The sequence below is a fragment of the Eubalaena glacialis genome, chromosome 9, assembly GCF_028564815.1.
Source record: "Eubalaena glacialis isolate mEubGla1 chromosome 9, mEubGla1.1.hap2.+ XY, whole genome shotgun sequence".
Lineage (NCBI taxonomy): Eukaryota > Metazoa > Chordata > Mammalia > Artiodactyla > Balaenidae > Eubalaena > Eubalaena glacialis.
Genome location: NC_083724.1, coordinates 97,571,763 through 97,592,758, shown reverse-complemented (window position 1 = coordinate 97,592,758; position 20,996 = coordinate 97,571,763). Strand labels below are relative to the sequence as shown.

At 46.5% G+C, this 20,996-nt stretch overlaps 1 pseudogene; it reads right to left on the bottom strand.

Moving 5' to 3' along the window:
* Positions 1-332: 332 nt before the first annotated feature.
* LOC133097365 (putative serine protease 47) lies at positions 333-20,698 on the bottom strand (annotated as a pseudogene).
* Positions 20,699-20,996: the final 298 nt, after the last annotated feature.

The following is a 20,996-nucleotide window of genomic DNA, read 5'->3' as shown; positions in this document are numbered from 1 at the left end:
CCCCTGCCTTCCTCCTGGGATAGTCTCCTTGCCAGGTCCTGTTTCCTTGTCCACAGAGTCAGATGACCGACCTCAAGGGAAGGCGTGAGTGCTGAGGAACAGGAGGGGCAATAGGGCCCCAAGACAGGAACAAGATGACTCTTTCATTAGTTTTTATTGTTTTTTTCATGCTTGGTTTGTGGGGTGGCAGCAGTTGGATAGGAAAGCGAAGAAGGCACCAGTGAAAGGTGATGGGGCTCGGGGAGGGGAGGGGCAGAAGGTTCCAGCGAGGAGACTGGGCCCTGAGGCAGACAGCAAGAGCAGAGGGGCTTGGCATATCACTGCAGGGCCTGTCATGGGGCCCCGAGCACGAACAACAGTAGGGGTCAGCTCTCTGCAGGCACAAAGGCTGTGCCAGGCCCAGGCGAGCACGCAGCCTGCAGAGTCTGGTATGGAAACTGAGTCTGAGGAGGAGCGGATGTGGGCTCAGGGAAAGGTGTGACTCTCTGGATCTCGTCTATCCAGCCAGTGAAGTAGGTGACGTTGGTGAAGATGCTGGGGTAGATGGGATGTCGGCAGTCAAAGCCCCAGCTGGCCAGCCCCATCAGAATCCAGGAACTGGTGAAGTCACAGTAGATGGGCTCCCCAGAATCGCCCTAGGAAAGAGATGGGAGTTCGTGTGGGTGACTGAGCCAGCTCTGAGAAGACCAGGAAGCAAGGTGGGGCTTATGAGTCTCTGCAATCCAGGCTCACTCAGGTGGACCTCTGTGAAAGTCCCAAAACCAGTGTCCCACTGCAGACCAGCCCTATTAAGTCGTGCAGGCTGGTACAGGAATCATGCTTTAGGAAGTTCCTGATTGACCCTCAGAACAATCATGGATCTAAACCTATCAACATATGGACCCCTGTGTCCAGCGAGGTCCTGGTGGTCCAGGACAGGGCAATATCTATGGCCAAGAAGGGACAGCTGCACCATAGGGCCCAAGAGAACTGGTCTGTGAGTAAAGCCTGGCCAGCTAAAGCTGCTGCAGACCCCAGCTCTTGCAAAACCCTGAACTGCAGCATCACATGCCCACATGGGTCCTCCTCCTTTTTCTTTCATTTAGTTAGGCCTTTAATTTTTCTCTCAACTTCTTGGTTGAGCATCTTCAGAAAATGCCCATACACAGGCGTGGTGGAGGCAGCCTGTTTTGCTCTGGGAGAAGATGGGTGGTCCCCAGAAAGCTGCTGGAGTCCTAAAATGCTGTCAGGACAGGACAACCTGGTTGGAAATCTCCTCACTCATCAGCCAAAGCGAAGGTCCCATCCTTGGGGGTGGGGGTGGAGGAGCAGGGACTATAGCCATGCTTGCTCCTCCTCCACTCACCTGTCCAACACGCACATCAAGCATCCAGGGCAGCCTCTGCCTTTGGGCACAGTGGTGAAATGACAAGGCTCCTCTTTTGTGGTGCTTTTGTAAATAAGCCAATTAGCCTGCCATTGTCAGATGTGACATGTGGAAACAAGCCATGGAAGGGACAGGACAGGAAGGGAAGGGCACTTCATAGGGTGGAGGCACAAAGCTTTCCTGTGCTGAGACTCCAGGCAAGAAACAACCTAACTTTCTGATGCAGGAGAAGGGGGAGCAGTAATTGCAGATGAGGAGAGGAGGGTTGAGCCAGGTGGGGGGGAGGAAGAGCAGTGATGTGTGGGGAGCAAGGGGGATAGATGGAACATGGGGTCACAGGGCCTTATGGTGGGGGGTTAGAATTGACCCCCATGGAGAACTGTCTAGGTTATGTCTAGCACCTGGATCACTCTGGTGCTGTGTGGCGAATGAACCAGTTGGGAGGTAGCTACAGGAGAGAAGGTGAGAGATTACTGATGGGGAGGGGCCAGGGCAGTAAGAAACAGTCAGATTTGGGGCAATATGTTGAAGGAGGCAACAGGAGCCGTCAAATCTGAGCCGTTCTCACCCACGAGGGAGGAACTGCAGAGGGGAAGCAGCAGGCTGAGCACGGAGCCCTGGGGTCTCCAGCATTTAGAGGTGGGAGGGGAGGGGACCCGGTGCAGAGCAGAGTAACTGGCTAGTCCTGGTGCCCAGGAAATGGGAGTGAGACTTGCTGAAGTGCTGAGTGAGAGGAGGACTCAGGTCCACAGGTGGCTCTGGCAAGACAGGCCCTTGGGGATGTTGGCCATGTGGCTCTGGTGGCACACGGGGACACTCCTGGGTGGAATGGGTTAGATTCAGTGCTGCTGTGGGTCTTTTGGGGAAGGAAGGCAGACAAACAGGGCAATAGCAGGAGGGAGATGGATGTTGCACGTTTACATGGGAGCCAGGAAAGGGGGAGACAGAAGACATGGAGCAGGGGAGCCTCTGGGCACCCAGAGCTCCAGGACGGACTGGCTAGGATGGACCATGAGGGTCAGGAGAGATGGAAGATACTGGGGTGGGGGAAAGTAGGGCTGGCAAGATGAATGGGCTCTAGTCTGATTTATTGCTTTGGTGTTCTCAGTGAAATGAGAAATCTCCAGCTGAGGGAGGGGTGAAGTGGCGGCTTGGAGAGAGAAGGGTACATGGTGTAGCTGGCCAAAAATAACCTTCAGAGATGCCCATCCTCATCACTGGACCCTTTGGCTATGTTACCTTACGTGGCAAAAGGGACTCTGCAGCTGTAATAGAGTTGAGCATCTTGAAATAGGAAGACTGTCCTGGATTATCTGGGTGGACCCAATGTAATCAGAAAGATTCTCATGAGGAAAGAGGGAGGCAGGAGGTCAGAGTCAGAGGAGGAGATGTGATGACAGAAGCAGAGGTAGGAGCAATGTGTTTTGGGGACAGAGGAAGGGGCCATGAGCCAAGGAATGCTGGCGGCCTCGAAAAAGCTAGCAGAAGCAAGAAAACATTCTCCCCTAGAGTCTCCAGAAGGAACCAGCCTGGCCAACAACTTGACTTTAGACTTTTGACCTCCAGAAATGTAAGAGAATAAAGATCTGTTGTTTTAGCCACCCACTTTGAGGTGATTTGTCACCGCAGACCCAAGAAAGTCATACACGGGGTCTTCTTGGAGATTGGGAATGTGCCATCATCACCTCAGCTCTTCCCCTCTGTGCTCCCTAGCTGGGGTGCCCTTGGCCCTCCCCACAGTGTACCCACCCCAAGCTGTTCAAGGCCAGGGGAAGGCCTAGTCCCTGTCCACTCCAGGCCTCAGGGATTCATGCAGATGAGCCATGTGGTTGTCTATATTATGATGGATGCTGGGCCAGTCTGGGGGAGATGGGAAGGGCTCCAATAGCCTCCTGGCCCCTGGGGAGCTCTCAGAAGGCAGAGGAAGCCCCAACACTAATGTATCCCATGCAAAGTGAGATGCACATTGCACTACTGAAGACACACAGCAAACCCTGTGTGTGTGTGTGTGTGTGTGTGTGTGTGTGTGTGTGTTGGGCAGGGCCAGAGCAATGAATTCTACCTTTGGTGAGAGGACAGTTGTAAGACAGGCCCAGAAGAACAGGTACAATCCAGATAGAGGGAGGCAGACCAGGCCAGGAGATTGAAAGCCAGCAGGTGTTAAGAACCTACGGAATGCCAGGCACAGTACTGAATTTTCTATAAGGACCTTATTAAGTGGAGGCCGTTGGCAACCCCATTTCATGGGTTATCTAAGGTCACAGTCTCAGTAAATGACAGATTGAAGACTGGAACAAGGTCTGTCCTGCCCCACAGTCTGAGCACTGAGTGTTCCTATGGTCTGTCTCTCCACAGACCTGTTTCTGGGTGCCCTGTGCAGGGGGAGGGCACTTCAGGGAGAGAAGAGACCCCCGGTTGGAGGATGGGGACCAGAGCAGGCATGTGGCAGAAGATGAATCTAGACGGAACCTCTCAGACAGGCTGTGGTGACTGAAAGGCTAAGGGAGGCAGGAGGGGCCATGTGCTGGGGCTCCTGGGTGTCCAGGTCAATGGTGTCCTCAGCCTGGGGAAAAATGTGAGGGGGTGGGGTCAAGGGGCACTATGGATGTCAGCAGGCAAGCAGACAAAAGGCTCCAGCCCTGACCTCCATGGGCATCACCTCTGCAGGCTGGAAGGGAGGTCTACGGTGACAGCCAGATGGGGACTCGGGGGACTGAGCCCTTTATTTCACCTGCAGGTGCAGCTGACTCTGTGAGAACGACGGGCCAGGCCAGACAGCCATCGGTTGTTGACTGGGAACCAAGAAACCTGGGTCTACCTCCTACCAGGTGGGCACGTGGCCAAGCTACTTCCCTCTGGCTCAGCAGCTCCACTGGGCCACCGTGAAAACAGCTGTCTGTGAGGCCTTCCCAAGGACCAGGCGCATCCCATCCCTCCTGTGTGCATTTCCTGGGGTGCCAAAGCATATTACCACAAACTGGGTAACTATAAAAACAACAGAAAGTTCTCTTCTCACAGTTCTGGAAGCCAGAAGTCTGAAATCAAGTGTCTCTCTGTCTCTCTCAGCCCACTCTAAATTCAGAATGGTCTCATCTCGAGATTCTTAGCTAATCACATCTGCAAAGACCTTTTTTCCAAATCAGGTCACTTTCTGAGATTCCAAATAGTTACAAATGTAGGGGACACTATCCAACCCACTACACCATCCTTTCAACAGTCCCATGAAGGAGGCCTCAGAATCCTACACTATGAATGAGGACATGGGCTCAGAAGGTGAAAAGACCTTCAGGGCAGAGCAGTGTCTCTAACTCCAGAACCCTAATACTCTCCCCTCCACTCCACAATGCCATCTATGTAAGAGCTCCGCACATGATGCCAGCTTGGGAGGCTGTGCCCTGAGGCGGATATGGTGGAGCTCAGGTTAGGCTTGGAATCAGAATACAGGGAACCTGGTTGTGCTGCCTTACTTTAGGGTAGCCACTTTCCATCTCCAGGCCTGTTTGCCCACCTATAAAATTGAGCATTACAGAGAGAGGAAAGAAAGGTTCAAAATTCAAATATCCAACAGTGGACTCATACCTGGAATATGTAAAAATACACAAAGAGCCCTGAAAGCAAAGGAAGACAATGCAACAGAAGTGTGAGGGGGGGACAATCTTGAAGGGAAACTTTAAAGAAGATATCCAATGACAATAAACATATGAAAGTATATTTAATTTGTCATCAGGGACATGAAAACCACCATAAGCTATCAAAGTGAGAAAAGATGGGAAGTGCAAAGAGTTGGCGAGGATATCACCTCTCATCCAGGACTTCCCTGGTGATGCAGTGGTAAAAAATCTGCCTTCCAATGCAAGGGATGCGGGTTCAATCACTGGTTGGGGAACTAAGATCCCACATGCCGCGGGGCAACTAAGCCTTCGCGCCACAACTAATGAGCTCGTGTGCCTCAACAAGAGAGCCCACGTGCCACAACTACAGAGCCCACGCACTCCGGAGCCCTGCACGCCACAACTAGAGAGAGAAAACCCACACGCGACAACTAGATAGAAGCCTGAGATCCACAACCAGAGAGAAACTGGAGCAGACCACGCACCGTAATAAAAGATCCCGCATGCCTCAACAAAGGTCCCTTGTGGTGCAACTAAGACACGACACAGCCAAAAAAATTTAAGAAAATACATAAATAAAATAAATAAATATTAAACTCTCATCCACTGCTGGAATGAGTGGAAAGCGTTCAACCTCTTTGGAGATGTCTGGAAATATCTGCGAAAGCTGAATATACACATACCTTTTAATCCAACAATTCTACTCGAGGGCTTCTGTGAAATAGAAGATAAAACATTTGGAAGTGAAACGAAATGAAAAACTGGGAAACCTCTAAAATACTCATCAAGAGTAGAACTGATCATAGAAATCAATTCTCACAATAGAGTCCTGTAACGCAATGAGACTGAACAAACTATAACTACATGTAACAGTGTCGATGAATCTCACAAATATAACGTTAAGACATGAAAGACTGACAACTGGAAATGGATTCTACTTATGGAACATGCAGAATCTAATCTAAGGTGTCAGAAGTGAAGATGGTGGTTTCTGTTGGGTGTTGGTGATAGGAAGGAGGTGTGAGTGGGACCTCTGGGGTATTGGTCATGTGTTGCGTCACTATGTGAAAATTCATCCAACTTATGAAAAGAGCACGAATATATTCTTTTGTATGTATGCTATACTTAAATAAAAACTTTAAAGTATGCCTCATAAAAAGATGCTGTTTGAGGGTGCTGCCAGTAGATGCCCTTATGTGCAAGGGGCTTAGGAAGGGGCTATCCTGGGGGACACTGCCAAGGAATGGAGGCCAGGAAGACATGTAGAGGGAGGAAATGGGAAGTCCCAGGGGTCTCCACAAAGACAGTAGAGGCAACACAGCCTTTCCCCCAGAGAATCTGAGACCCTGAGAACAGACAAGGGAAGAATGGAAATGGCCTTACTCACTTGGCAGATGGCCTTTCCTGTCGAGAAGTCCCCAGCACACAGCATGTCCTCATGCACAGAGAAGTTCTTGCCTTTTCTAGGTCCGTATAATATATTACAGAAGTTGTTCTCAATGAAGTCCAACTTACCCTCCTGTAGATGGAAGGGTTCAAGAAGAGGCGCTGCGAGGATAAGGAGGAAATCAGTGAAGGGTGCTGTGGCTTAGCTACAGGCTACTCTGCCTTACTGTTCACCACTTCAACATGGACTTTTCTCAGCAGAGCTGGGCCTTCAGCACTGTTTCAGTCTTCTACCTATGCCTAAGAAGCCCTCCTCCTTTTCTCAAACTTTTCCAAACTCATTCTATTCCCTCCACCTCTCTCATAGCAATAGACCACACCTCTCCTATTCCACAAAGGAAAAAGGCAAATCCCACCAACACATGCCACTCAGTGGTGCTTAGCAACCATTCACAAACCTACCTACCCACCCTTTCACAGACCATCCCATCCACTCTCCATTTGTCTATCATTAACCTTTTCATCCATCCACCAATTCCTCCATCCGTCTTCCTATCTTTCCTCTCTTTCCTCGTGTCCCATTCATCCACTCACCCCTCCATCCATTTGCCCATCCAACCATCTTTTGATCCATCTCCACTCACTCCATCTATCTCTGCCTACCATCCTTTCACCCACCCACCCATCTTCCCTTCCACCCACTCATCCTCCCACCTACCCTTCGCCCATCCATCCTCTCATCTAATCACACATTTATTCTTCTGGCCTTGTGTTCAGTATCTTTTAGACACTAATGATACACGGGAACATTTTTACTTGGGGGAGCCAGTGACACCAAGCAGGGCCCTGTGGGGCTCCTGGACACAAAGCCTTTCTGTGTCCCCCATTTCTTTGATTACAGGAAATAGACTTCATTCAGCTTCCATGACTTTCTCTGAGTTCCACCGGGCAGATTCAAGCAGTTGTTAATTAGGGAAGGGTGGGGATGGGAGACCAGTGAGAAACAGTCAAGAGAAACAACAGTGCAGCCTTGGGGCAAGGTCCTGGCTGCCCATCAACAGATACACAAAACAGTATCTTTGAGCTGTTTTCTGATACTGAAACCCCCTCCAGGTGGGAGAAGTTAATGATTAACAATGGTATGCTGCCCACAAGCATGTAGACCTCAGACCAGTTGGAACCTCAAGGTCGATGATCTGACTCCTACCTACCTCACAACCACCTCATCAGAAGAATGTCCAAGAGCTGATCATGCCCTCTTTGAACCATTACTTTAAAACTTCTCACTATCCTCTCCAAGTAGACACACAGTTTTTCGAGGCAGGAGCCCGCTGTGTCCCCCTTTGCCTGGCAAAGTAAGAAAGCTATCCTTTTCTACTTCACCCAAAACTCTGTCTCCAAGATTTGATTTAGCACCTGTGTACAGAGAAGCTGAGCTTTTGGCATCAACAGGGTAAATGAAATAAATAAGACAAATTGTTTTAGATCTAAGAAGTGGTGTAAAGGAAGTAAAACAGGGAGATGTGTTATTAGGGGTTGCCTGTTGTAGCTCATATGATCAAGTAAAACTCCTCAGAGGAGCAGCTGAGTTGTACATGTAAAGAAATGAGTCACGACAAGGTTAGCAGGGAGAGCAAGTGAGGCCAGGGAGGCAGCCAAGGTGAAGGTCCTGAGGTGGCGATGGCCTTGGCATATTCAAGCAGGAAGGATGCCTGCTGGCTGGGATGATGTGGGTGAGGGATATAGTAGGAGATGAGCAGAGAGGAATGGGGGCCAACATTACGCAGAGCCTGAGAGCCAAGGTAGGGAGTTACGACTCTTTTCTAGGTATAAATGAGAAGGCACTGAGGGTAATGAGCAGGGAACTGGCATGACTCCTGCTTTAAAGAAAACACTCAGACAGCTATGTGGAGACTAAAGTATATCACACAGGGTGGGATCTCGGAGACCAGTCTGGAGGTCCAGGCAAGAAATTACGGTCTATAGGACCAGGGTGGCAGCACTGGGGTACCTACTACGTGCCAGGCCCTGCCTGGAGCACAAGCTGGGATATTAAAACAAGAAACACAGGGTTTCTGTCCTCAAGGAGGAACAGTCTGTGTGTGTGTGTGTGTGTATGTGTGTGTGTGAAATGTGGTGTATGTGTGGTATGTATGTGTTGTGTATGTGGTGTGAGAATGCTGGGAACGTGGTTGTTTGTCCTATGATTAGGGAGTGTTAATGACATACTAGTAGGCAAGGGCCAGGGATGCTGGCACATCTCACCCAATGAAGACAGGGTCTGTTCAAAATGCCTGTAGCACCTCTGTTGAGAAAAACGGTACCAAATTATGACCCTACAAATAATTAACATATATATTCTTTTTCTCCCTAATATGGCACCATAAGCATTTCCCCAAACCATAAACACTCCTTTCTTTAACAAAGACTCTGGCTCATAAGTCTTTGCCTACATTTCTCCTCTGTCAATCTTAAAAAACATAATTTTTTTCCTGTGTTATGCAGTTCACCTAATAAGCTTACAAAGTAGATAGCTGAGCTGGGTTGGGAGAAGAGCAAAGTGAGGTTCAGAGAGTGAAACACTCTTAAGTCATAATCATTCTAACTTCATCAGGCAGGCTCAGAGGTCAAGGGTCGTACGTGTGTTTTCCTTCCACTTTTCCCAAGCTCCTCTTATAGCAATGGCAAATGAGCGTATTTGTCAGTGGCCAGCAATGGCCCAGGCCCCAAGCATGACCTTTGAGTTGAAGCAAGTCCTCTCAGATCTATGGTTGATTAAAACCTTGGAATCCAGAAACAGAAAGACTTCAAGAACCCAGAGACTTGATTCCAAAATTCAAAGATTCCCACACTTTCAGTGCGAAGATTTGCACTTAGGGAACACTGAAACTTTTTTTATTTTTATTTTATATTTTTGTAACATCTTTATTGGAGTATAATTGCCTTACCATCGTGTGTTAGTTTCCACTTTATAACAAAGTGAATCAGGTATACATACACATACATCCCCATATCTCTTCCCTCTTGTGCTTCCCTCCCTCCCACACTCCCTATCCCACCCCTCTAGGTAGTCACAAAGCACTGAGCTGATCTCCCTGGGCTATGCGGCTGCTTCCCACCAGCTATTGGCTTTACATTTGGCAGTGTATATATGTCCATGCCACTCTCTCACTTTGTCCCAACTTACCCTTCCTCCTCCCCGTGTCCTAAAGTCCATTCTCTAGTAGATTTGCGTCTTTATTCCAATCCTGCCCTTAGGTTCTTCATGATCGATTCTTTTTTTTTTTTTTTAGATTCCATATATATGTGTTAGCAAACATTATTTGTGTTTCTCTTTCGGACTTACATCACTCTGTATGACAGACTCTAGGTCCATCAATCTCACTACAAATAACTCAGTTTTGTTTCTTAATATGGCTGAGTAATATTCCATTGTATATATGTGCCATATCTTCTTTATCCATTCATCTGTCGATGGACATTTAGGTTGCTTCCATGTCCTGGCTGTTGTAAATAGTGCTGCAACGAACATTGTGGTACATGACTCTCTGAATTATGGTTTTCTCAGGGTATATGCCCAGTAGTGGGACTGCTGGGTCATATGGTAGTTCTATTTTTAGTTTTTTAAGGAACCTCCATTCTGTTCTCCATAGTGGCTGTATCAATTTACATTCCCACCAACAGTGCAAGAGGGTTCCGTTTTCTCCACACCCTCTCCAGCATTTATTGTTTCTAGATTTTTTGATGATGGCCATTCTGACCAGTGTGAGATGATATCTCATTGTAGTTTTGATTTGCATTTCTCTAATGATTAATGATGTTGAGCATTGTTTCATGTGTCTGTTGGCAATCTGTATATCTTCTTTGGAGAAATGTCTATTTAGGTCTTCTGCCTATTTTTGGATTGGGTTGTTTGTCTTTTTGATGTTGAGCTGCATGAGCTGCTTGTGAATTTTGGAGATTAATCCTTTGTCAGTTGCTTCTTTTGCAAATATTTTCTCCCATTCTGAGGGTTGTCTTTTCTTCTTGTTGATGGTTTCCTTTGCTGTGCAAAAGCTTTAAGTTTCATTAGGTCCCATTTGTTTATTTTTGTTTTTATTTCCATTTCTGTAGGAGGTGGGTCAAAAAGGATCTTGCTGTGATTTATGCCATAGAGTGTTCTGCGTATGTTTTCCTCTAAGAGTTTTATAATGTCTGGCCTTACGTTTAAGGCTTTAATCCATTTTGAGTTTATTATTGTGTATGGTGTTAGGGAGTGTTCTAATTCCATTCTTTTACATGTAGCTGTCCAGTTTTCCCAGCACCACTTATTGAAGAGGCTGTCTTTTCTCCACTGTATATTCTTGCCTCCTTTATCAAAAATAAGGTGACCATATATGCGTGGGTTTATCTCTGGGCTTTCTATCCTGTTCCATTGATCTATATTTCTGTTTTTGCGCCAGAACCATACTGTCATGATTACTGTAGCTTTGTAGTATAGTCTGAAGCCAGGGAGCCTGATTCCTCCACCTCCGTTTTCCTTTCTCAAGATTGCTTTGGCTATTAAGGGTCTTTTGTGTTTCCATAGAAATTGTGAAATATTTTGTTCTAGTTCTGTGAAAAATGCCAGTGCTAGTTTGATAGGGATTGCAGTGAATCTGTAGATTGCTTTGGGTAGTATTGTCATTTTCACAATGTTTATTCTTCCAATCCAAGAACATGGTTTATCTCTCCATCTATTTGTATCATCTTTAAATTCTTTCATCTGTGTCTTATAGTTTTCTGCATACAGGTCTTTTTTCTCCTTAGGTAAGTTTATTCCTAGGTATTTTTTTCTTTTCTTTTCAATGGTAATGGGGAGTGTTTCCTTAATTTCACTTTCAGATTCTTCATCATTAGTGTATAGGAATGCAAGAGATTTCTGTGCATTAATTTTGTATACTGCTACTTTACCATATTCATTGATTAGGTCTAGTAGTTTTCTGGTAGCATCTTTAGGATTCTCTATGTGTAGTATCATGTCATCTGCAAACAGTGACAGCTTCACTTCTCTTCTGATTTGGATTCCTCTTATTTCTTTTTCTTCTCTGATTGCTGCAGCTAAAACTTCCAAAACTGTATTGAATAATAATGGTGAGAGTGGGAAACCTTGTCTTTTTCCTGATCTTAGTGGAAATGGTTTCAGTTTTTCACCATTGACGACGATGTTGGCTGTGGGTTTGTCATATATGGCCTTTATTATGTTGAGGTAAATTCCCTCTATGCCTACTTTCTGGAGGGTTTTTATCATAAATAGTGTTGAATTTTGTTCAAAAGCTTTTTCTGCATCTATTTAGATGATCATATGGGTTTTATTCTTCAGTTTGTTAATATGGGGTATCACATTGATTGACTTCCATATATTGAAGAATCCTTGCATTCCTGGAATAAACCCCACTTGATCATGGTGTGTGATCCTTTTAATGTGCTGTTGGATTCTGTTTGCTAGTATTTTGTTAAGAATTTTTGCATCTATGTTCATCAGTGATATTGGCCTGTAGTTTTCTTTCTTTGTGACATCTTTGTCTGGTTTTGGTAACAGGGTGATGGTGGCCTCATAGAATGAGTTTCGGAGTGTTCCTCCCTCTGCTGTATGTTGCAAGAGTTTGAGAAGGATAGGTGTTAGCTCTTCTCTAAATGTTTGATAGAATTCACCTGTGAAGCCATCTGGTCCTGGGCTTTTGTTTGTTGGAAGGTGTTTAATCACAGTTTCAGTTTCAGTGCTTGTGATTCGTCTGTTTATATTTTCTATTTCTTCCTGGTTCAGTCTCAGAAGGTTGTGCTTTTCTAAGGATTTGTCCATTTTCCCAGGCTGTCTATTTTATTGGCATAAACTTGCTTGTAGCAATCTCTCATGATCCTTTGTATTTCTGCAATGTCTGTTGTTACTTCTCCTTTTTCATTTCTAATTCTATTGATTTGAGTCTTCACTTTTTTCTTGATGAGTCTGGCTAATGGTTTATCAATTTTTTTTATCTTCTCAGAGAACCAGCTTTTACTTTTTTTTTTTTTAAAGAATTCCTTTATTTTTATTATTTATTTATTTATTTATTTTTGGCTGTGTTGGGTCTTCGTTTCTGTGCAAGGGCTATCTCTAGTTGCGGCAAGCGGGGGCTACTCTTCATCGTGGTGCACGGGCCTCTCACTATCGAGGCCTCTCTTGTTGTGGAGCACAACCTCCAGACGTGCAGGCTCAGTAGTTGTGGCTCACAGGCCTTGTTGCTCCGCGGCATGTGGGATCTTCCCAGACCAGGGCTCAAAGCCATGTTCCCTGCATTGGCAGGCAGATTCTCAACCACTGCGCCACCAGGGAAGCCCCCAGGTTTTACTTTTATTGATCTTAGCTATTGTTTCCTTCATTTCTTTTTCATTTATTTCTGATCTGATCATTATGATTTCTTTCCTTCTGCAAACTTTGGGGTTTTCTTATTCTTCTTTCTCTAATTCCTTTAGGTGTAAGGTTAGGTTGTTTCAGATGTTTCTTGCTTCTTAAAGTAGGATTGTATTGCTATAAACTTCCCTCTTAGAACTGTTTTTGCTGCATCCCATAGGTTTTTGGTCGTCGTGTTTTCACTGTCATTTGTTTCTAGGTATTTTTTGATTTCCTCTTTCAGTTCCTCAGTGATCTCTTGGTTATTAAGTAGTGTACTGTGTAGCCTCCATGTGTTTGTATTTTTTATAAATTTTTTCCTGCAGTTGATATCTAGTCTTATAGCGTTGTGGTCAAAAAGATACTTGATACGATTTCAATTTCCTTAAATTTACCAAGGCTTGTTTTGTGACCCAGGATATGATCTATCCTGGACAATGTTCCATGAACACTTGAGAACAAAGTGTATTCTGTTGTTTTTGGATGGAATATCCTATAAATATCAATTAAGTCCTTCTTGTTTAATGTAGCATATAAAGCTTGTGTTTCTTTAATTATTTTCATTTCGGATGATCTGTCCATTGGTGAAAGTGGGGTGTTAAAGTCTCCTTCTATGATTGTGTTACTGTCAATTTCCCCTTTTATGGCTGTTAGCATTTGCCTTATGTATTGAAGTGCTCCTATGTTCAGTGCATAGATATTTACAATGGTTATATCTTCTTCTTGGATTGATCCCTTGATCATTGTGTACTGTCCTTCTTTGTCTCTTGTAATAGTCTTCATTTTAAAGTCTATTTTGTCTGATATGAGAATTGCTACTCCAGCTTTCTTTTGATTTCCATTTGCATGGAATATCTTTTTCCATCCCCTCATTTTCAGACTTTATGTGTCCCTAGGTCTGAAGTGGGTCTCTTGTAGACAACATGTATATGGGTCTTGGTTTTGTAACCATTCAGCTAGTCTATGTCTTTTGCTTGGAGCATTTAATCCATTTACATTTAAGGTAATTATCGATATGTATGTTCCTATCCCCATTTTCTTAAATGTTTTGGGTTTGTTATTGTAGGTCTTTTCCTTCTCTTGTGTTTCCTGCCTAGAGACGTTACTTTAACATTTGTTGTAAAGCTGGTTTGGTAGTGCTGAATTCTCTTAGCTTTTGCTTGTCTCTAAAGGTTTTAATTTCCCTGTCGAATCTGAATGAGATCCTTGTTGGGCAGAGTAATCTTGGTTGTAGGTTTTTCCCTTTCATCACTTTAAATATGTCCTGCCACTCCCTTCTGGCTTGCAGAGATTCTGCTGAAAGATTAGCTGTTAACCTTATGGGGGTTCCCTTGTATGCCATTTGCTGTTTTTCCCTTGCTGCTTTTAATATATTTTCTTTGTATTTAATTTTTGATAGTTTGATTAATATGTGTCTTGGCCTGTTTCTCCTTGGATTTATCTTATATGGGACTCTCTGTGCTTCCTGGACTTGATGAACTCTTTCCTTTCCCATATTAGGGAAGTTTTCAACGATAATCTCTTCAAATATTTTCTCAGTGCCTTTATTTTTCTCTTCTTCTTCTGGGACCCCTATAATTCGAATGTTGGTGCGTTTAATGTTGTCCCAGAGGTCTCTGAGACTGTCCTCAATTCTTTTCATTCTTTTTTCTTTATCCTTCTCTGCAGTAGTTATTTCCATTATTTTATCTTCCAGGTCAATTATCTGTTCTTCTGCTTCAGTTACTCTGCTATTGATTCCCTCTATAGAATTTTAAATTTCATTTATTATGTTGTTCATCATTGTTTGTTTGCTCTTCAGTTCTTCTAGGTCCTTGTTAAAAGTTTCTTGTGTTTTCTCCATTCTATTTCCAAGATTTTGGATCATTTTTACTATCATTATTCTGAATTCTTTTTCTGGTAGACTGCCTATTTCTTCTTCATTTGTTTGGTCTGCTGGGTTTTTACATTGCTCCTTCATCTGCTGTGTGTTCTCTGTCTTCTCACTTTGCTTAACTTACTGTGTTTGGGGTCTCCTTTTCGCAGGTTGCTGGTTTGTAATACCCATTGTATTTGGTGTCTGCTCCCAGTGGCTAATGTTGGTTCAGTGGGTTGTGTAGGCTTCCTGGTGGAGGGGACTCTGCATGTGTTCTGGTGGATGAGGCTGGATCTTGTCTTTCTGGTGGGCAGGTCCGCATCTGGTGGTGTGTTTTGGGGTGTCTGTGGCCTTATTATGATTTTAGGAAGCCTCTGTGCTAATGGGTGGGTTTGTGTTCCTGTCTTGCTAGTTGTTTGGCATAGGGTGTCCAGCACTGTAGCTTGCTGGTCGTTGAGTGGAGCTGGGTTTTGGCGTTGAGATGGAGGTCACTGGGAGATTTTTGCAGTTTGATATTACGTGGAGCTGGGAGGTCTCTGGTCGATAAATGTCCTGAACTCTGCTCTCCCACCTCAGAGGCAAAGGCCTGGCCGGAGCACCAAGACCCTGTCATCAACATGGCTCAGAATAGAAGGGAGAAAAACAGAAAGAAGGAAAGAAAAAAATAAATTAAAATAAAATAAAGTTATTAAAATAACAAATAATTATTAAAAATAAAAAAAGTTTAAAAAGAAATTTTAAAAAATGAGAGAAAGAAGAGAGCAACCAAAGCAGAAAAGAAATCCACCAATGATAACAAGCACTAAAAACTGTACTAAAAAAAAAAGCAAAAAGAAAAAAACTGATGGAGAGAACCCTAGGACAAATGGTAAAAGCAAATCTATTCAGACAAAATCACGCAGAAGCATACACATACACACTCACAAAAAAAGAAAAAGGGAAAAAAAAGAATATCGTCACTCCCCATGTCCACCGCCTGAGTTTGGGATGATTCGTTGTCTATTCAGGTATTTCACAGATGCAGGGTACATCAGGTTGATTGTGGAGACTTAATCCCCTGCTCCTGAGGCTGCTGGGAGAGATTTCCCTTTCTCTTCTTTGTTCACACAGCTCCTGTGGTTCAGCTTTGGATTTGGGCCCGCCTCTGCGTGTAGGTTGCCTGAGGGCATCTGTTCTTCGCTCAGACAGGATGGGGTTAAAGTAGCAGCTGATTAGGGGGCTCTGGTTCACTCAGGCCAAGGGAGTGAGAGTTATAGAATGCAGGGCGAGCCTGCGGCAGCAGAGGCTAGCATGACGTCGCACCAGCCTGAGGTGTGCCATGTGTTCTCCCGGGGAAGTTGTCCCTGGATCACGGGACTCTGGCAGTGGTGGGCTGCACAGGCTCCTGAGAGGGGAAGTGTGGATAGTGACCTGTGTTTGCACATAGGCTTCTTTGTGGCTGCAGCAGCAGCCTTAGCATTTCATGCCTGTCTCTGGGGATCGCACTGATAGCCGCAGCTCGTGCCCATCTCTGGAGCTCATTTAGGTGGTGCTCTTAATCCCCTCTCCTCACACACTGCAAAACAAAGAGGCAAGAAAAAGTGTCTTGCCTCTTCGGCAGCTCCAAACCTTTTCCTGGACTCCCTCCTGGCTAGCTGTGGCGCACTAACCCCCTTCAGGCTGTGTTCATGCAGCCAACCCCAGTCCTCTATGTGGGTCTGACCTCCGAAGCCAGAGCCTCAGCTGCCAGCCCCCACCCACCACGGTGGGTGAGCAGACATGCCTCTGAGACTGGTGAGTCCTGGCTGGCACCGATCCTCCGTGCGGTAATCTCTGTTCTTTGCCCTCTGCACCCCTGTTGCTGCACTCTCCTCCGTGGCTCCAAAGCTTCCCCCCTCCGCCACCCGCAGTCTCTGCCCGTGAATGGCTTTTCTAGTGTGTGGAACTCTTTCCTCCTTTACAGCTCCCTCCCACTGGTGCAGGTCCCATCCTTATTCTTTTGTCTCTGTTTTATCTTTTTTCTTTTGCCTTACCCAGGTACGTGGGGAGTTTCTTGCCTTTTGGGAGGTCTGAGTTCTTCTGCCAGCATTCAGTAGGTGTTCTGTAGTGGTGTTCCACATGTAGATGTATTTCTGATGTATTTGTGGGGAGGAAGGTGATCTCCACGTCTTACTCTTCTGCCACCTTGAAGCTCCTAGGGAACACTGAAGCTTTAGAATCACACACTTTCAGAACTAGAACTAGAATGGTCCAGTCCTCTAGAAATGAGGCATAGTGGGCCAAGGTCCAGTGCCTCGTTGCTTGGTGACCCCTCAGGTGGAGCCACACCTCTTTTCTTCCCTCCACTGTTCTTCTCCCCTTCCTCTTCCCCACCGTCATCTGCCCCCAACCCAACTCTCCTACACCCCCTCACTTTACTCATTGAGCATCCCCCAGACAGTTATCCAGCAAGATGAGTTACTGAGTAGCTGCATGCCAGGGACTGGGAGGCAGGCAGGGATGATGTAGGTGGTGAAATTCACAGGAAAGAGCAGCTGCAATGTGGCTATGTCACTCCCGAAGGGATGTAACTTCTCAAAGTCTGGGTGCATGATAATCTGGCTCAGGGACATCTCTCAGGTGTGCTGGGTGTGCAGGAGCACCTGGGTGCTTCCTAACAGAACCTGGTAGTTGTCCGGGGCATGCGATTTTATGGAGGAAGAAGGGAATATTGTCACCATCATCTCTGCGTGTGGGCTAGCTCTTTCCCTGCATCCTCATCTAACTGCCCCCAGGCCTCTACCCCACATGATGCTAGACAGATTTTATCTCCCCATTTCTAGTGTTCAGGAGCCCTTCCTTCTTGAGGCTAATTGCTATTCTACTTAAAACCTCAGACACACGGCTTCTCAATCACAAGCTAGAATCAGAGAAGCATTGAATCCTTGTGCTGGAAAGATCCTTGGTGGTGTATCAAATGAAGGTCTTTGATTGTACACAGGAGGAGTTCTGGCTCAATCCAAGCTCTAACTTTATCCTTCCCAAGACTCCCTACAATCCACCTTCTGGCCCCACACTCTTCCTGACCTCTCCTTTCTTTAAACACATTCCTGACCAAGGGCTGCTTCTCCACTTAGGTATAAGGACTCACAAAAGATTTGTTAAATAAATGAGCAAATGAGTGCAGGAAACAGAACTGTGTCTTGTTCCCTGAACACAGGTGCTGAAACTTCCCACCTCCCTGACTGTTTGCACAGCTCATCCACTTGGAGACCCTCTCCTGCTCCCCTTGCCCAAACCCTTCCCCTCCAGGAAGCCCCTCCCTCTCCAGAGCCCTTCTCTGGAACCCCCAGCCCATGCGTCTGCCCTTCTCACCCATGTTGGACCTTCTCTTGTGACAGGATGGAGCCAGGGTGAGGTGGGGACTTGCCACCCCTGATGTCACAAAGGGGCTTGCATGGATCGTCTATGGAGTAGGCACTTATAGGACTCTAAGCTCTGAAAGTTCCAGCTCCCAGACCTGGGCTGTGATGCCCCAACTCCCTGGGGACCCCTCCTCATCTGTTCAGACCTAGGCACTGAGCCAGGCCCAGGACGGCCAGGCGAGTTAGACTCCTGAGCAGCCATGTCACTCTCCCAGGGAGCCCCAATTCCCACCTATGCAGCCTGGCACCATGGCTCCCAATGCACACCAGCAGCCATGACTACTCCTGGGCACACAGTTGTGCAGGAGTAAGAAGAATTGCCCAGCTGCTGGCCATACATGCGGTCCCAGGTCCCTGCCTAGAGTCTGACACCTGGAAATGTGGGGACATTAAGAAGAAGCTGTGATCTGAGATTGGTCCACACTGCATGGCAGCTAGGATGGACACTGCCACTCTCCTGAGGCACATCTGTGTTGAAGGACAGGCACAGGGGCTGATGGCAGAGCATGAGGCAGATCTGAGCAGGTGAGCAAGGAGGACCAGTCCAGGTGGATGGTACACAGGCCAAAGGGCAGGAATGACATGCATCTGAAGGCCACAGACTGCCCCAGAGAAAAGCCCAGAGGAGCTGACTTGGATGCCCATCACCCCTTTTCTCCTCTTCTCATGCATACCCCTCTCCTGGTAGTGCCTGTGCTGGCAACCTAGGAAGGAGGACTTACTTGAGAAATCAGTGGGCAGTGAAATGAGCCAGTGGGAGTTAATGAGGACAGCTCCACAGATATGTGAGCCCTGGTACTGCAGGTTGGCCTCTCATGGCCACTGGCCAGCCATCACGTCCTGGCCACGGTAGATCTTCCCCATCACCTTGGGTTTCCCACACATTGTGGAGACTCCCCTATGATAGAGGCACTAGTAGTACCCCAAATGCCACTACCGGGAAGGCCCTCTCCACTTCATAGATGGGAAAACTAAGGCCAAGCGTCCAGTGGCCTAGCCAAAATGACAGCGCTACCTGGACTCTGCCTTCATTGGCTCTCCCTGAGAAATGGACAGACCAAGCCCTGTGGGGATGAGGACCCAGAGGTCTGGTGGGATGGGGCAAGGGGGGACCTAAGGTAGCCACAGCAGCTCACAGCAGCATCTCCAGGGAGAAGGACATCCCCGAGTGAGGCTGCCAAGGGCTGGGCACGTCACAGACCTTATTTCCCTCAACTAGCACACCTCAATGCCTACTCTTGTAGGTCAAAGAACTAAAGGTCTCAGAAGTTGCCAACATTACTTGCTCAAGATCATGGCTTCTAAGGGCCTGTGCCTCCTCCATGTCACCCCGGTGTCTTAGGGAGGGCGATTTGCAGGCAGAAGTCTGTGGTGCTGTGTGAGCTGGGAAAAGTCATTCCCCCTCTCTGACTCAGGATTCTACATTTCTAAAAGAAGAGGGAGTGGGCTAATGAAGACAGCCCTGGCTCTAGGACTCACACCTGGGAGGGCAGGGGGTGTGCCCAGGCGCCCTGAGAGCGGGCATCTTGGTCTAGTGCCTATGCTCCCAGGGCCTCATGGAGGGGAATGAGACCCGCGGCCCTGGACTCAGGGCCACTCATTCATCAGTCCTGGTGCTTTCCTCCACCCAGCCACCCAGCCTCAGGGTCTGACCCTGCTATGTCCCCACTTCCACAGTCCCACAGAGGTCCTGGGGCACTTCCCACCCAGAGGCCCCACAGTGGGGAGTCGGTGACCCACCTGTGTTGAGGGGGTCTCTGGGCTGCCTGGTTGTTGGCCAGGGCAGAGAAAAGATGAAATTCAGTGACTCAGGTCACCCAGACCCTGGTCACAGCCGGCCCCCTCAGGCCCTGCAGTTTAGGCCATCTCAGCCTTCAACAGAGGCCCCAACGCACCTGTGGCTCCCGGGGCCAACCGCTGCGCTTCCGGAGTCGGAGCGCTGCCCTCCAGCACTCTCCCCGCACCTGGAGCCCAGCCGGGGGCGGCCGTGGCCATGGCCGGGGACCCTCGCAGCTCCAGGGTGGCCACGGGCAGCAGCAGCAGCCAGACAAGGGCCACAGGCTGGCCTCGGCCTTGGGCAATCCACGCCTCCGCGCCCATTGCCAGGGTTGCTGACTCCGGCCTGACCCCACCCTGGCCCTGCCTGACCTTGCCCTGACCCTGCCTCAGCCCAGCCCTGATCCCACCCTGACCTTCTTAATAACCTTTTAAACAACTCTACTAAGATATAATTTATATACCATGAAGTTCACTTATTATTATACAAGGGACAATTCAATGATTTTCTGTACATTTAAAAAAATTTATTTTTTTTATATTTAAATAAACTTTTTTAGATTTATGAAAAAGTTGCAAAGACAGTACAAAGAGTTCCAATATCCCCTTCACCCACTTTCTCCTAATGTTAAGATCTTATATTACTATGGCATATTTATCACAAATAGTGAGCCAATATTGAGACATTAATATTAACTGAAGTCCATTCTTTCTTTTCTTAAATTTTTTTAAGCTTAAGGTGTATAGCATAATGATTTGACTTCCATGCATCATTAAATGATCATCAGAATAAATTTAGTGAACATCCATCATCCCACATAGATACAAAATTAAAGAAATGGAAAAAGAATGTTTTCCTGTGAGGAGAACTCTTGAGATTTACTCTATCGACTGTCATGTATAACATACAGCAGTGTTAATTATATTTATCATGTTGTCCGTTACACCCCTAGTAATTATTTATCTTATAACTGGTAGTTTGTACCTTTGACTGCAGCTAACCAATTCCCCCTCCCCCAATCTCCCGCCTCTGGTAACCACAAATCTGATCACTTTTCCCATGATTTTGTTTGTTTGTGTTTGAAATATAATTGACCTACAATGCTATGTTAGTTCCTGTTACATAACATAGTGATTGGTTATTTCTATACATTTCAAAATGATAAATATAGTTATGATATGGCACCATACAAAGATATTACTTAATTATTGACTATATTCCCCACACTGT